Raw genomic sequence first — 13375 nt, forward strand, 5'->3', positions numbered from 1 at the left:
GCTCAAGCCCCACCTCCTGTCCATCCAAACCACATCGCCTCCCTAGAGGCTCAGTGCAGAGGCATCACATTTCAACGGGGTGTGCGCTCTGTGCTTCAGATGCTGCCCGTCGATAGGTGCTCCTGGCTGGGGGGAAGAGGCCTGAGTGTTCCTCCCCAGAACCACGGGAATTGGGTTCCACTGACTCATGCATAAAAGATAAAGCAGTGGAGGGGAAATGTAGCCGAGCACCATGACGGCTACAGAAACTACTCTCTCTCCCGCTGAGTGGAGATCAGGCAGCAGCTGAAGTGAATTCTTGGTATTAAAAGCTCAAGGCTGCTAAGGTAGTACTCTGAACACCTGATGGTCTGGAGGGAGCATCTCACCTGGGAATGGGCAGAGGAACCAGGGTGCTGCTGTTTGATGGATGAGTGGCTGTTACACACTGGCACCAGTTTGGCATCATGGAACTGCCTCGACGTCTGAACTGGATGCGTAACCGAGCTTGGAGGCCTCATGGCTGCCGCAGGCACTTCAATCGTAAGTGCAACGTGTGTTTGGGCCAATCAGGGAATCAGTTTTAGTCTTGATTTCCATTGTTTATGTTGTCTTTGTATCCATGTCTTTTGTTCCTTTGTTTCTTCTTCTTCTTCTTCTTTTTTACAAACATCTGCTTTCTGGACCTGCTTTGTAATTGTCTCTAAGTGCTGCTGTGAACCCGAGAAGCTCCCAGTGATGTCATCATGAGTTGTCAAGTGTAAGTTGTTGTGACTGTCACAGAGCTGCTGCTGTTCAGAGCATCATGAGGTGGACTGCAGACACATGTGTCTTGTGCGCCTAGTCATGCTTGATGATTTTAAACATGTCTACATGCTGCAAAGTTTTGTGTTTTTAAATTAGTCATGTGACTCAGTGAGCGGTTCTCAAACCTCTTCTGGCGTGCCCCGCGCTCATTTTCTAATCTGTCATTGAGGTGGGAAAAAAAGGTTAAGAGAAGTTTTAGTCAACTAAAAGTCAGCACCACAGCATCAGCAAATTATGTATATTTTAAATTTTCACACCATGGTTGCAGCAGCTCTCTGCCGCAACAACAACAAGCAGACTGCAGGTGTCAAATAAGATTAATGTTAAGCATCATGTGCTGAAAATGCACCAGGGTGAGAGAACATGCACTGAAGTGTATGAAGATTCATTCATATTAAAAGCATCTTCACTTGGCTGCAGGCTGAGATCGCTCCTGGTTTGTGTTGGTCTTATCTTAAAGGGCCGAACAACATCATTACACTTGTTATTCTTTGCTGATAGTTGATGCATTTGATGACAGATGGCTACGATTCACTTTCCCTCTAAAAATCTCATCAGAAGGAAAGCTTGTCTGACACAGTGAGCGACGGCTGTCTGCCAACGCTCTAGTCTGTTTGATCAGGCCTGATGGTGAATGTTTAATTGAAACAACATCTGTGTCGATTGTGTAAGATCAGATTGTAGGAATGAAAAGGATGCAATGCGACACCCTTGTGGCCAGGCTGAGCAGATTTGATGGCGTTTTATTCGGTTTGCATGTTGTTTGCAAAGCTGAACGTCTGCAGACTTTTCTGTGCCTTTGTAGAAAAAGTTGCTTGTTGTGCAATGGGTGTGTATAGTGTGACATGCATACATACCACTGAAATGGAGTGCATGCCCAGAGATGGCGATTGCACCTAAACTGGCTAATCATGCTCACTTCCAGCTACATTAATTTGATTCTTGGACTGTACTAAATAAGTAATTTATTTGAATTTCATGAGCGGGATCACTCTTTATACCCTCCTCTTCCAATTCTCTTGACTATATATGACCCCACATACTGTCTTTTTGTGCCCTCACTGTCCTTGCCTGTTTCAATGAATTCATCTCTCATTAGTACATGGGGATCTGTTCAGCCTGGAAGCCACCACCAGCACCCTCTGAGGCCCAAACCACAGCCTCAATTGATGCTTACTGCCATTATCTACTAGAAATGAACTCAAACCTCAATGAGGATGTGGTCCTAGCTAGTCAATAAGTATTTATGCAGCCCATCAGTTCCTTCTTTGTGGTGGGGCCAACCCCTGCAGGCAGTTTGAACAGCAGGTGGGTGGGGCCTCTGTGTGCATATTATGCATATCACGTGCTGACATCACATGGCGTATTGGAGTATTAAGAGCAGTCTGAAGCCTTAGCTTGAATCAGTGGTTGTGATGGAAAAGACTTTGAGATGATCATTGAGAGTTCATGTTGTATGGCATTTGTACATTTGTGTTTCATAAAGCCACCAAAACCAATCATATTTTCACAGTTGACTTCTTATAACAGGTTTTATCAGTCTTCTTAGGATTCGTTTTATCAGGAAAATATTCTATAGCTCCATCTTAACAAGGAGTGCTCAGGCAGGCAGCGGTCTGGGTGAGGTGGGGGAAGCAAAGGGAGACCAAAGAGACAGCAAACAGCATAAGAACAAACACTTGATGGAACCAGCGACCCTAGATCAGCAACATTCAGCTCTGCGTGTCAGAGGGGAAATTGAAAAGTTAAAAAATGAAAAGCACTGAACTGCTGCAGTGGATTATTATTATTAAAGATTTGCTCAAAATAAGCTGCCGAACTCGACTCTGCCCTTTCAGCCTTTTCCTGAAATGAAAAACCAAAGTCAGACTTATAAATATGAACAAAATCAACAAAGGTTTCCATCAAGGTCTCACCGTGGAGCTTGGAGTTGAGGAAGCATCGCCACATTTGTGGAGTTTGAAACTAAAGCAAACACGTGATTACATTTAGGTGTTACTGTTTGAGATAAACATGTATAGAAGTCAAAGTCAGCCTTAAAAATGATCATTACTACATTCAGGTTAGACAGAGCACCGATTCCTGCAGGTATTCACTCCCGTTTAACTTACTGAGAACACGTTAGTCGAGTTAAATGACATTCGGTATTTTCAGATGTCAAACAGGTAACGTCTCGCCTTTCTAACTGCTGAAGGAGCTGAAACTGAAATGTATCTCAAGTATTGAGCTGTAATTATGGATCAGAATTTGCTTTGAAACCACACACTAAAAATCTTCTTTTCAAGTGGGACTTAAATTAGTTTTATCTTTTTTTCCTCCCGCATCTAAGGAAGCACTTGATCAGAACAACGACAGTCAGATCACTTTCTAAATATACTGCCTCTGTTTCTTGGAATAATCTACAGATGGAGCTGAAATTCTCAGACACTTTGAGTTTAAGTTAGTTGTAAAGAACAGCGATTGCTCTTAAAGTGGCACCAAACATGGCTTGAAACTGTTTTGTCTCTGATATTTTATTGCTTATAACCCATTGATAGTCGTGTTTGAGATTGTCTCCTGCTCCCAGGATTCAGCGACTCATGAAAGAGATTTTTAATCTGAATTAAACTTTTAGTTATAAGGCGGGGTGGTTTGTGATTATGTATACTGTTAAGATACTTGGAGCTTGCATTCCTTATATTTTGCTCTTAATCAGCTTTGCAGTTGTAACATATACTTTAAAAACAACCTGCATTGCATGAAGCGACCTAATGCAAAGAAACCTCAGCAAAATAATGTATTGAAAACTCATTCATGTCTTTTTTGTTTTTTAAATTTCTCTTTTAATGTGACTGCCTGCCAGCATCCCCTTTAAACCTGCACTTTAAAGATTATTTCTTACGAGAAGGCTGAGTGGATTTTGCACTGATTAGCTCAGAATTTGTTAACGAGAAGATCTAGAGCAGTGGCCTCGAATGCATGATGGCATTTTTACGCCTATGAGCCTTGAAATAGCTCCGTAAAGCAGAACAGAATTACTTCAAAGTATTGATAAAAATATACGACTTTCATCGGCCTTTTGACTGTGGCTCAGAAATTAAAATAGCAACAGGGGGAAAAGGGAAGTTTAAAAAAAAAAAAGCTACAGCTAACAGGTCATAATGTTCGTACTGATAGTCGAAACGCAAATGTCGACTTCAACAGGCAGCTGGAAGAAATAATGTTCTCCCTGGTGGTTAAGAACTGCTGTCTCACAACAAGAGGTTATTGTTCATGAAGCCTTTTTGTTATGTTCGTGCAGCTGAACCACAGTTATAATGAATATGCAGATCATGATAATGCAGCTTTTCACTCTGTCACATTAGAAGTTGTTGTTTTTTTAGTCTCCCACACCTCGGAATTGATGGTAGTTGATTGCATGTAATTGTAGATGGCGATTGTTTACACATTTCTTTTACACAAAATGTTCTGGTACCACTTCCTTTGTTTTTGAGGGGTAGTTGTTCACTGGAGACGGAGTAGTGGGTACTAATGTCGCTGTTCACTGGTGGCTTTAAGTACTTATGAACACTTGTGGGATGACAGTGAATCAGACCTAGTCAGGAGTAAGAAATCTATGGACTGGTGATTTATACATGCACAGGTTACTTCTTCAATTTCAATTCAATTCAGTTCAATTCAATTTTATTTATATAGCGCCAAATCACAACAAAAGTCGCCTCAAGGCGCTTCATATAAATCTATCTTTAAAGCTCGATTCCATATAATGCACAATAATCCCATCTGGACTTCTCCGTCTTTCTAACACAAAAAGATAACTTATCACTTGTCAGTGTGATTAAATAAATAAACCTCTTGCTCATAAAGGAAGCAGAACATTGGGGGTGGCTGTAGCTCAGGAGGTAGAGCAGGTCATTTACTGATTGGAAGGTTGGTGGTTTGATCCCTGCCTGCTTCTGTCTGTCAAAGTGTCCTTGGGCAAGACACCGAACCGATGCAGCCATCAGTGTCAGACAGAGCGCAGTCAGAAACCCTTGTGTAAACGCTGTATGAAGCGCCTTTTGTCCTCAGATATAGTAGAAAAGTGTTATACAAGAACCAGTTTATTTTTTTGTTTTGTTTTTTTCCCTTTCACTGAACTGTTTCTAGTACTGAGCAGTAGGGGGCCTCCACAGTTAGATAATACGCATGCTTCCCTTTAGCTCACCACAAACATACAGTAGGCCCATGCTGTATGTTCCTATCTTGAGCTTAGAAGGAAGTGAAGCAACAAAAAGGCTGCACCTCTTCTCCATTCAGCAGTGTGTTTCTATTGTCAAGGTTAAAATGCATTGTTCCCCTTTTCTGCCACTGCGCTGAGGTCAACAACGCATCAGCTGTTTGATTTTATGAGTATTGCAGAAGCTGGAAAAATTACTTTCCTCTGATGATGACACACACGCACATGCACACACACTGTGGCCAGTTTATCTGTCAGGCTGTAATTTGTTTTCCTCTAAATGGGCCTGAAGTCATGATGAAGATGATTAAAATAAACCACTTAAGCAGATTGTGTTATTCCGTGACCTGACTCATTCGTGCACTTTCCTCCTTCATTCTGTTGTTGCCACCTCCCCATTTTGCCCCTTTCTGCCCCTCACCTGTGCCCTGCTTGCATTTACTTTATTGCTTCCTTTCCTCCCATCCTCCCTCCTTTCACCGTCCTCATGCCCTGCGACCTCCTTCCCTCTCTTCCAGTTTTCCCCCTTCCTCCCTCCAGATATTCAACCCCCACTCCTCACCACTCCCCGCTCTCTTCTCTCCAATCAGATACATAATGGTGCTCACTCTCTAAAAATCTTCCCACTCCATAGCAACGCGCCTCCTCACCACTGTAACTCTGCTGCTACTGATGCGGGAAGGCGGTGTGATGCAAACTACATCAGAGGGGATTACATATTGCCTCGGCTCATTTTTCCAGCTGTAGCTAGACGTGATTCTCTCTCTTTCACTGCTTGCTCATATTTTATCCCAGTTTTCCTCTTTTTCTCCTCCTGTCACGCTTGTTTTTTCCCCTCTTTCTTCTTTCTTTCCCTCTCATCCATACATTTCTCTGCACTCTGCGCTATCTTTGCAGGAAAATAATTATTTCTACAGGTTACCAGGGAGTGTGTAAATGGAGTCATGTTGGCCCTCTCTCTGTAATTTCACACAATAAAGTCAACAAGCTGGGCTGCTGCGTGGGCTGCTCGTGAACACAGAGAGAAAGAGTTTTAGAAAGAAAGAGAGAGTGAGGGACAGAGAACAAAGTAAAATGTGTTTCCTAAAGAAGAAAATGTACAGGCAACACAGGCGCTCACATGAAGATTGTGTCCTATGTGTTGTGTTTACATACACTGCTAAGATGGTGAAGGGTTGCTTACAAGGGGGACTGAATATGAACATATACTCAGTTACCAGTAGGGGGCTCTGTGACTAAGGATGATGGAAGGAGAGAAGAAGTGAAGTGTATGGTGAGATGTAAAATGGCGAACTACTGCTGAATATATACGTTCCATTACAAACCAAGCCGTCTCCGTTCTTCTGTCGAAACACCACACTATGCAATATAGTTCAGTATTTTGAGTTCTTGATAATGACGCCTGTAAGCTTAGACATGCAATGAGGCTACTGTTAACATGCAAGTTTTTGTCATCTATAAATCTTTAAAAAAAAAAACAGTAAAATGCATAAACTGTACTTAAAGGATGGACATAGATTCCGGGTAGAAAAAGTGAGACTTGTATTCTTTCTATTAGCCAGCAGGGGGCACCTTAACTGACTGTCTACAGGAAAACAACCCTGAGCTTGTTTGCTGTGTTATCTCACAAAATTGTTGCTTATGAGTTCATAGGCTGAACTGCTACTTTCAGGCAGTACTGGACACCAGTTTTTGTTTGGCTAATGGTGATTGCTAGGCAAAATGATGACATCATAACCTCCATGGGCCTAAGATGTACCTTTGTGCCAAACTTGTTCCTTCTATTCATGATTGTCTGGGAAGAGTTTGCAGACAAAGAAACAAACACACAGATAGAGATTAGAGACACATTGTAGTAAGAATAATTCATCCACCTGGAGGCTGGAGATGAGAGCAAGCCCACATTGACTGAAAGGTGTCCTGACAAAGGCTGCTGGAGCTCATCTATGCTTGCTAGGCCTTATCTCTAACTACGTAGTGTCACTGAGCTGACATCTGTTCACTGTTTGTGCTGTTGGATATTCTCTGACTATTATCGTGGCTTGTTGTTTGATTCAGACCATCCAAGAAGGTTGTGCTTCAGTTCTACTGAGTGAAATTCTAGTATTTCTTTAATCAGTTACTTAGTAACTGATTAAACCACTGATTTGTCAAAATGCTGCATTGAATGTATGACAGTCATGGCGACAATGTATCATCAAGAAGAATAAGCCCCCAGTTGCAAAGGCCTAGAGACCAGTTTCATCGATTTTATCCAGCAACAGCCAAAAAACCTCCTTGACTGCCAACCAGTCAGGGAATACATGAATATATATTTTATATCAGGTACAAAATAGGCAAACAACTATTAAGTAACATGCGCGACATGAAGTCACACGAGACACGAGAAGCCTTGATTCTGGATCAACTCATCCCCAAGTGGCCATTCAAAGAACTGCAGATGGCTTTAACTTTGCGTCCTCCAGAAGTTGCCCCTTGGTATAAATACACCAACCTGTAAAAGTATTGAGTACAGCCACAGCTCAGGGTGAAGCTCAGCAAACACTCACTGCTGAGTGAGTAATATCAGCCAGTTCTCCAGGGCGTTGCACTCTGACCTCACTCTATAATGGAAAGAGCAAATCGATCAAATATCCTGTTGTTGCTGCTGCTGCTGTTATTATTTATTGTTCTTGTTGTCATTCAGAAGAAGTGAGAGAAAAGTTCACACTGACCTCGCCCTCTGCTTGTTGGACTCTTTTTGTTTCTGATGACTCACAAGGCATCATGTTTGGAAAAAATAGACAATGAAGCGACTTTATGGTTCAAAAATGTAATATCATGAATGTTCCGTTACAATAAAGAGATGTTGTCGTATCTTTCCACACATGCTTCGATTTTGATATTCAGGTGCGGCAAATAACCTTGTAGGAGTCACTTGCTGCATTAAAGAACTTCTTCTTTTCAGAGTTGATCAATGAGTAAACACACCACACACAGCAAACCGCCTCCTACCATATTATTATTTCTGCCTTTTCACTGAGACATGAATGAGAGGTTCTCACAGAAAAGCATCGGTCTGAGTAGTCAAACTTTGAGCCAGCTGAAGCATCTCAAGGCCAAAAACAGGAAGAGCTGGCATCCTCGTGAGCTCACGGTTCCCACGTCACCGGGCTTGGACGGCGCTGACAGTTTCTTCTTTGTGCTTCTCGGTGGAACTGCCGGGTTTCATGGTGGTCAGGATGTGGTGCTATTGAGTGTCCATTCCCCTCAGAAGGATGCCAGACTAACATCATTGTGTGTGTGTTCTTGCTTGCAAGAGACCGAGATGCCAGCGTTACTTAAACGCATGCTGGCTTCAATAATGAGAAGCAACATTCAAATGCTGATGAACCGGAAAGGAGGCATCGGTGTGACTCTGTATTGCTGTGAGAGAGTCTCCTTCTTTCTTTTCCTTAAAAAAAAAACAAATACAAAAAATGTGAAAAACCTAAAGTTATTGCAAATTAAAACTCATATGTGCAAACTGATATTTAATTTCCTTTTCTTTTTTTTATATGTCAGAAGGTCAAACAACCACTTCAGTTTGAAATAGTTCAGGCTTTGCAGGGTTAAATGTACTTACTGTGAATAACAAGGCTGGGTTATACTTTTGGAGTCCCAGCCTAGCTGTGATCTCAGTGCTTCAGTGCCAAGAACACAGTTTGTTCAGATTAGTTTTGTTTACTTATATTTTGATCAAGCTGTGCTCAGATTAGCTTTGGGAGTGTTGTTGCCGCATTCAGCGTTTTTTGTAGCCAGTGTGTGAAGAATTGTGTATTAATAATGATACCATATATATTTACAACCCTAACCTATGGACTAGCCCATGTGTGATGACTTTAGATCATCTGGAATCTGAATAATGTGACTTTTAAGCTAACTCCTAAATTCAAGCGCCTCTCTTCCGCTCCTTTACAGTGCCTACGGTGAACACCTGAAGATTACAATGACATGATACCATTGTATATCTGCTATATATAGGGCTTTGATCAGAGTACATCAGTCATAACATTACAACCACCCTCATAATCCTGTGTAAGTCTCATTTACTTCTAAGGCTGCTCTCATGTACTGATGCATCAGCGTCACAAGACCTTTGAAGCTGATCCATGGCATCAGACAGCAAGATGTTAACATGAGATCCTGAGCTTTCTTGGGTGATGTCATATGCACATTGCCTGCCATTCTGCAATATTGGATGTGATGCAATCATTTGTCTCAAGGGATAAATGTGTATTTGGTGGACATGTTAGCATGATGGCAATACCTCAATAAGGGTGCTTTTAGTTTAGAAATGGAGTCCACTAAACACTAATGTCAACAAACACACCAACACATAAAATAGAAGCTGATCTGGATGCACAAGGTATTAATACATGTGTATTCTTACTGGACTTCCAGCTGCTATCTCCAGGAGCTAGCCACTCATCAGCTTTATTAGATAAGCCAATCTTACCCAGTAAAAAGTCAGGTTTATCCACTGAAGTCCATCTGGCCTAACTGCAGTCAGACTGCTGGGCGCGGCATCCCCGAGTGCTTGCTCATAGGGGGTCATATTGCTGGGTTTTTCTCTGTACGTATTATTGTAGGGTCTAACTTACAATGTAAAGCACCTTGAGGCGACTGCTGTTGTGATTTGGCGCTGTATAAATAAAGTTGGTATACTGGGGCTGATGTGTTTGAAAATGGCTTTCCAGTGCAGTGCAGGCAAGTTACAGCTTCCTCGTTCTGTGACTGCAGTACTATTTTCCAAATTTATGGGGAAAAAATGGTTTTGTAGAATTTTTTCTTAAAAGTGTTCAGTGGCAGGTATCATTCTGGTGTCTGGATCAATGTCAAATGACAACCAGCATTATTAACAAATCATTCTACCTTCACTGTGTAATTCGTTTCCTTGGCTAAGTTTGATCCATTAATAACACATGAGAAGAATTGCAGGAAATATGTGAAATGTCTTTATATTTAACAGGTAAAAAAACAGTGCCAGGATCATATTGTTTTGTAAGTAGGCCATGCGCGGTTGCTGTTATTAGTCCACGATCATACTTCAGGGAGAAGGACAGATGTGAAGTCAAGGCAGATGTCATCATTCTGGAGTGACCTGATGCAAAGCTAGACTCTGGGAAAGCATGCTTTCATACACATATGCTCACACACACATGCAGAGATTTTTAGTCTGTTTTTAAAAGGCTTTCACGCGTGATGATGTGCTGTCATCACAGTTTCCAGCTCTGCCCCCGTTCCCCTGACCATCAGGGCAGAAAGGCTACAAGTGTAAAACTGTGACCGCTTCTGTCATCCTCTGATTTGGTATACACCCTGAGACAACTTCCTAATTGTGACACTTTTTATTAGTGCTGTGGTTTGTGTTCATTCTGTACTCTGAGAAATGCAGCTGCAACAGGGAGCTAATGTTATTTTACACACTATTGCCCAACCTTCCTTCCACGTCCCCACCCTAGTTCTCAGAAATTGTGTTACCATATTTTCAACTTGTTTAATCTATAAATCTGTTTGGGGGTTTTTCACCACTGACTTTTAAAATGTTTTATATTTACTGCATTTGTACCTTTTAACCACAGGACTAACACAACCAAAGGCCTCAAAAAGTGGATCTTATTACCGTGGGTAGCACGACCCATTTCGTTTGTCAGTGTCTTCTGTTTTCTCCACTTTTCGATTTTGAAAGTTGACTTCTCCTTTTTGTAGTCAGCAGGTGATGGCTGAAATGTAAACTAGAGGACACAGTGATGTACTGGGAGGCGTGGGAGAGGAAATTGTGGTTTTCAGAACTGTTGCCACCCTGTTACCCCGCCCTGTGGTAACTTTTTTCATTTAGCTTCTGAATCTCCCCAACAGGAAAATGTTTAATGATCTGTTTGAAGCTCGGGCATATCGAGTGTCAGAAATGTGCTAACACACTGAGTGGACTGATGACTGTAACACGTAAAATAAAAAGGCGGGGCTATGTATACATGTGCTGGCTACATGATATCATGCTGCACTGTTTCACTGATCACTTTAAAAGGGATTGGGTTAGACTCCCTTTTACCACTGAATTGATCTGTCTGACTGTAATACAGTCACAGAGGTGTTGCCTGACGGTCTGTTAGCCAATCCCAGAAGATTTGTGACATACTGGCAGGCTACACCAAATGGTCACTTTATTAGGTACACCTTGTTAGTAGTATGTTGGCCACCTTTTCCCCCCCAGAATTACCTTAATTCTTCATGGCACAGATTCAACATGAGGTTGGAAACATTCCTCAGAGATTTTGGTCCTTGTTAACATGATGACATCATGCAGTTGCTGCAGATTTTTTGGCTGCACATCCATGATGCGAATCTCCTGTTCCACCTCATCCCAATTGTGCTGTGTTGGATTGAGATCTGGAGACTGTGGAAGCCATTTCAGCACAGTGAACTCATTGTGATGTTCAGGAAACCAGTTTGAGATGATCTGAGCTTGTGACAGACATTGTCCAGCTAGAAGATGGGAACATTGTGGTAATAAAGGGATGGACCTGGTCAGCAACAATACTAGGATACACTATAGTGTTTAAGCAGTGGTCAGTTGGTGCTGAGGGGCCCAAAATGTGCCAAGAAAATATCCCCCACTCCATTACACCACCAGCAGCCTGAGCTGTTGAAGCAAGGCAGGATGGATCCGTGCTTTCATGTTGTTTACACCCAAATTTTGACCCTATGTCACAGGAAAAACTGAGACTCATCAGACAAGGTCTTCTGTTATCCAATTTTGATGAGTCTGTGTGAGCATTTGCACCTAGAGAACTGCCGCTTCCTGAATATGTTCTCTTTTTCAGACCACTCTCTGTACACCCTAGAAAACCCCACATAGATCAGCAGCATGAACGTGCACCGAGGACATCCGCGTAAATTAAGCACTCAGGGTCACAGAGACCAAATGCACAGACAGGGTCGAGGTCTGCTGATTCTTTTGCCTGAGCGCTTCAGCCGCCTGTTATCTCTTCCCTCCAGGTGTACCCGGGAGCAGCAGGCCACAGCATGAGTACCGCCATCTCTGCGGTGCCAGCCGGCACAGCCGGCGTGCAGCGGCTGTATTGCGGCCATTGTCTGATGCCCTCTTTGCACTCTGACAGGCACAGAAAGGCAAAGAGTGAATGAGAAAGAGAAGAGGATCCAATTGTGAAGCGGAAAGAATGACAAAATACAATAGCGGCAGGGAGAGACAGGGAGAGAGAGCACAAAAATAGAAAGTGGTGACAGCACAAAAGGAGTAGCAGGCTTCACACTGTTAAGAAGGCATCGCTTTGGATTATCCTCTGGCACAATGCATCGCAGAGTCAAGACATACAACTACATTACGATGAAAAGATATCGATATGCTTACAGTAGGTATCTACTAGTTGTTCTCTTGCAAAGTTACTTCTGTGTGTTTTCATTACCAGCCTCGGATGTTTTCTGCCATCTCACCGAGCTTTCCTGCACACTAAACCACGCAGCGCACTGACGCAATCACAGGCTGCAGGTTTGTCCCAGTGGAAGTCGGTTTATGTGGTTTCTCTTGAATAATGTGAGAGCGGATGATACTTGCAGGATTTCAAAACTCATTTTTTGTTTTAGAAGTTCATTCACTCACATGTTCTCCTGTTTGCAGGCTGATTCATGAAGGATGTAACTCAGCAGTCTGCACTGTTTACATTGTGTTTTATGCACGAGTCATTATATCCACTCTTAGATCCAAAATACGAGTTCTCCTTCTTGGATCTCTCAGATGATTACAACACTATGCCACTACCCTATGCTATAACATATAGATTTTCTCTATAGTTTGCATTCTTGTGGGTTTTAAAGATGTTTCAGGAAGCTGGAGCAGATGTTTTGGCCTGTGTACGTCTGCATGCATGAATATGTGCAGGCTTGGCGGCGGTTTGGTACATCATGGCCGTCTTCCCTTAGCCACATGAAGCCATAATGTGCAGGACACACACTAACTCACACACGTGCACCTCCAATGAGTCAGAAAGTGCCATGGCAAATTGGATTTGCCACGCAGTGCCCTCGTTATTGTTACCCGGGTAACCAGCCACCCATTCACAGTCATCCCATTTTTTCATCTTTCTTATAGAGAGAGAGAAAAGGCCGAGGCCTGGCTAAAGAGAAAAGGAGAAGGAATGAGAGAGGTCTCCTTCCCCCCCCCCTTGTGTCTTCTTTTTCTCCTCCGCTCCTCATCCTGTCTGGCTCATGCTCACATTAGTCTGTGGGAATGATCAAACGTGAGTTGGCCTGAGGACACTTTTCCACCGTCCTCCAAAAATGATGTGATATTTTTTGCCTTCACCTCATTCCCACCACCTCAGATGAATACCCATCTGTCAGGGTGCAGCA

The sequence above is a fragment of the Diplotaxodon limnothrissa genome, linkage group LG22 (genome assembly GCF_057381915.1).
Source record: "Diplotaxodon limnothrissa isolate DT_005_m linkage group LG22, D_limnothrissa_male_GT1.1, whole genome shotgun sequence".
Classification (NCBI taxonomy): Eukaryota; Metazoa; Chordata; class Actinopteri; order Cichliformes; family Cichlidae; genus Diplotaxodon; species Diplotaxodon limnothrissa.